Consider the following 4855-nt stretch of genomic DNA (forward strand, 5'->3'; position numbering starts at 1 on the left):
TCTGCATATAAGTTAAATAAGCGGGGTGACAATATACAGCCTTGACATACTCCTTTTCCTATTTGGAACCAGTCTGTTGTTCTATGTCCAGTTTTAACTGTTGCTTCCTGACTTGTATACAGATTTCTCAAGAGGCAGGTCAGGTGGTTCTGGTATTTCCATCTCTTGAAGAATTTTCCACAGTTTATTGTGATCCACCCTGTCAAAGGCTTTGGCATAGAAAGATTTCTCTGACATGGTACATATTTCTTCGGAAATTCAAGATGGGTCTCCTAAAGATGAATTCACTGGTTCAGAAACCTCCATTAGATCTTCTTTGTATGATTATACACTTACTGGGGACTCAGTTTTGAGATCTATGATTGACTATATGTTTTTTATGCTTTATCTGAGGATCTTGTGATCAAAAGGCCATGCTACACATATTCTGTCTCTGAAACGATGAGGCAAATAATTTTCTTCCACTCACATTTCCACAAAAACTTTGGACTATAGTTGATAGTGATCAGTTTGAATCTATTTGTTGGGATGAGAGTGGCACATGTATAGTGATCAATGAAGAACTCTTTGAAAAAGAAGTCTTGGAAAGAAAGGGAACTATCAGAATATTTGAAACCAAGAGTATGAAAAGTTCAATTCGACAGCTTAACCTTTATGGATTTAGGAAAAAGCGAAAAACTTTTCAAAGGTCTGCTTCACTACCTGTCTTTCTGGAAGAAGAGGAAAAACATCTCTTTTGAGTAAGATATCCAACACTTTCACTTATTGAAAATATGTAAGATCAAATCATGTGACATAGAAGAATGTTCACTTATGTAGCTAAAACGGAATTTACACTTGAAATAACAAATTGTTTAAAAAGTTTTATTTTTTGAAGTTGAGAATAGCTGGAGGTTAGATACTAGATGTTTAACAAACTTTCCTAGCAACTTGAAAACAGATAAAAGTCCCGAGGCTAAAGTGGTATGTACAGTATATATACAACGTATTTTCAGTTGAGGAGCATGTCCTTTCTGACATGTTATTACCTGTTAAAATTACTATGGAGGTGTTTTATTTGATGTTATTTAGTTGGTTTCCTTAAAGGAATACTGTTTTTAATAACTTAGCTTTGTTTGTCAGTTTTACCTTGGTTTATAAAGAAACTAAATAATTTAATCCTTTCACTTTAGTTACAGACCTACTATAATCCAAGTTTCAAAACAGGCCATCCCCAACTTTTAATAAGGATGCAAAGAAGAGTTGGGATTTACAATGTGTCTCCAATATCTTCATTAGTTTAAGATAACAAGAAGCATGTTAAAGCAAGTGTCAAAAAAAGATGATCATAATTCTGAATTTCTTCCAGAAATGAGTGGAGAGAGCACATTTTCAGCCTCCACAAGTTTAAGTGTGCCTTTCTTACAAAAGCTTCATACCAGCCAGATAGTCGTTAATACAATTGCCCTATCTCCATGTGACTTACCTACCCCATCAGCAATGTCAGTTAGACACACAGACCAGATTGTGGTAGATCAACCTGCTGTTTTACAAAAACTGAGCATTTGTAATTGGCTCTCACGTAACAGATACACTCAAGTAAATGGCTACTTGAGGACTGCTACTACAACTACAGTTACTTCTCTCACATTGTATCTCCATTACAGAGCAGTTATTCTGGACTGATGGTTCAGTTCAATGTTCAGCCGTGTCCGACTCTTTGAGACCCCGTGAATCACAGCACACCAGGCTTCCCTGTCCATCAACAACTCCCGGAGTTCACTCAGACTCACATCCATCGAGTCAGTGATGCCATCGAGCCATCTCATCCTCTGTTGTCCCCTTCTCCTCCTGCCCCCAATCTCTCCCAGAATTAGAGTCTCTTTCAGTGAGTTAATTATTCGCATGAGGTGGCCAGTGTACTGAGGTTTCAGCTTTAGCGTCATTCCTTCCAAAGAAATCCCAGGGCTGATCTCCTTTACAATGGACTGGTTGGGTCTCCTTGCAGTCCAAGGGACTCTCAAGGGTCGTCTCCAACATCACAGTTCAAAACCATCAATTCTTCATCGCTCAGTCTTCTTCATAATTCAACTCTCACATCCATACATGACCACAGGTAAAACCATAGCCTTGACTAGATGGACCTTAGTAGGCAAAGTAATGTCTCTGCTTTTGAATATGCTATCTAAGTTGGTCATAACTTTTCTTCCAAGGGGTAAGCGTCTTTTAATTTCATGACTGCAATCACCACCTGCAGTGACATTAGAGCCCCAAAAATAAAGTCTGACACTGTTTCCACTGTTTCCCCATCTATTTCCCATGAAGTGATGAGAATGGATGCCATGATCTTCGTTTTCTGAATGTGGAGCTTTAGGCCAACATTTTCAGTCTCCACTTTCAGTTTCATCACGAGACTTTTTTGTTCCTCTTCACTATCTGCCATAAAGGGGGTGTCATCTGCATATCTGAGGTTCTTGATATTTCTCCCGGCAATCTTGATTCCACCTTGTGTTTCTTCCAGTCCAGCGTTTATCATGATGTACTCTGCATATAAGTTAAATAAATAGGGTGGCAATATAGAGCCTTGACGTACTCTTTTTCCTGTTTGGAACCAGTCCATTGTTCCATGTCGAGTTTTAACTGCTGCTTCCTGACCTGCATACAGAGTTCTCAAGAGGCAGGTCAGGTGGTCTGGTATTCCCATCTCTTTCAGAATTTTCCACAGTTTATTGTGATCCATACAGTCAAAGGCTTTGGCATAGTCAATAAAGGAGAAATAGATGCATTTCTAGAACTCTCTTGCTTTTTCCATGATTCAGAGGATGTTGGCATATTGATCTCTGGTTCCTCTGCCTTTTCTAAAACCAATTTGAACATCAGGAAATTCACGGTTCACGTATTGCTGAAGCCCGGCTTGGAGAATTTTGAGCATTACATTACTAGTGTGTGAGATGAGTGCAATTGTGTGGTAGTTTGACCATTCTTTGGCATTGTCTTTCTTTGGGATTGGAATGAAAACTGACCTTTTCCAGTCCTGTGGCCACTGCTGAGTTTTCCAAATTTGCTGGCATGTTGAGTGCAGCACTTTCACAACATCATCTTTCAGGAGTTGAAACAGCTCAACTGGAATGCCATCATCTCCACTAGCTTTTTTCGTAGCGATGTTTTCCAAGGCCCACTTGACATCACATTTCAGGATGTCTGGCTCTAGATTGGTGATCACACCATCGTGATTTCTGGGTCGTGAAGATCTTTTTTGCACAGTTCTTCTGTGTATTCTTGCCATCACTTCTTAATATCTTCTGCTTCTGTTATGTCCTGATTATCTCTGTTCTTTATAGAGCCCATCTTTGCATGAAATCTTGCCTTGGTATCTCTAATTTTCTTGAAGAGATCTCCAGTCTTTCCCATTCTGTTGTTTTCCTCTATTTCTTTGCATTGATCGCTGAAGAAGCCTTTCTTATCTCTTCTTGCTCTTTTCTGGAACTCTGCATTCAGATGCTTATATCTTTCCTTTTATCTTTTGCTTTTCACTTCTCTTCTTTTCACAGCTATTTGTAAAGCCTCCCCAGACAGGCATTTTGCTTTTTCGCATTTCTTTTTCGTGAGGATGGTCTTGATCCCTCTCTCCTGTACAATGTCACGAACATCATTTCATAGTTCTTCAGGCACTCTATCTATCAGATCTAGGCCTTAATTCTATTTCTCACTTCCACTGTATAATCATAAGGGATTTTGTTGAGGTCATACCTGAATGGTCTAGCAGTTTTCCCTCCTTTCTTCCACTTGAATCTGAACTTGCTAATAAGGAGTTCATGATCTGAGCCACACTCAGCTACTGGTCTTGTTTTTGTTGACTGTATAGAGCTTCTCCATCTTTTGCTGCAAAGTATATAATCAATCCGATTTCAGTGTTGACCATCTGGTGATGTCCATGTGTAGAGTCTTCCCTTGTGTTGTTGGAAGAGGGAGTTTGCTAGGGCCAGTGCATTTTCTTGGCAAAACTCTATTAGTCTTTGCCCTGCTTCATTCTGCATTCCAAGGCCAAATTGGCCTGCTACTCCAGGTGTTTCTTGACTTCCTACTTTTGCATTCCAGTCCCCTATAATGAAAAGGACATCTTTTTGCTGTGTTAGTTCTAAAAGTTTTTGTAGGTCTTCATAAAACCGTTCAACTTCAGCTTCTTCAGTGTTACTGGTTAGGGCATAGACTTGGATAACTGTGATATGGAATGATGGAAACTAAATTTTTAGTCAGGCATAGCTTTATTTCACCCCATGACAATTCTTTTCCTTCCTTGAAAGACAGAGGCAATTCATGGTTCTCAGTGTCAAAAATCACTTATATATCTGCCTCTTCTTTTTCAAATGAACTCATCAACAATCATCATTATATGAAAACCATGCGAATTAAATCTGACCAATCAAATACGTGTCAGATTATGGAGCCTAAAGAAGATTAAAATTTACATTCAGAGATGTCAGCAAATGCCTACAATTCTGGTATTTGAACAATAAATTTACATGTTCTTCTTCATAGTTTCATTTTCTATTTTCAAACAAGAAAGAGTAAAATGAGGCTGTAGTTCAATGGTTGGCTATTTTATTGAACGGGTTTATAAACTTTTTAGTTCAAGAAAATATTTGTCATACATCCTAGGTAAATTACACCTAATATATTTGTAAGCAAGAATATGAGAACAAAGGGAAACGGTGTAATGGATGTAAAGTGATTTCTGAAATCATCCCTGCTGAAATGAAGTGGTGTCTAAATCAGGATGGTATGAGTGAAGGAAGTGATGCAAATAAAACTAGAAAAATGAAAATAGAGTATGAACAGGTGCATTCACATATCATATTCTATTAGCTACTGGTAG

The 4855-nt window shown here is 38.4% G+C and overlaps 1 pseudogene; it reads left to right on the forward strand.

The window, feature by feature from the left end:
- The first annotated feature begins 235 nt into the window (after nucleotides 1-235).
- On the forward strand, nucleotides 236-4441 carry LOC132658991 (heat shock transcription factor, Y-linked-like; annotated as a pseudogene).
- The last annotated feature ends 414 nt before the right edge of the window (nucleotides 4442-4855 follow it).

Source organism: Ovis aries, chromosome Y (assembly GCF_016772045.2).
Source record: "Ovis aries strain OAR_USU_Benz2616 breed Rambouillet chromosome Y, ARS-UI_Ramb_v3.0, whole genome shotgun sequence".
Classification (NCBI taxonomy): Eukaryota; Metazoa; Chordata; class Mammalia; order Artiodactyla; family Bovidae; genus Ovis; species Ovis aries.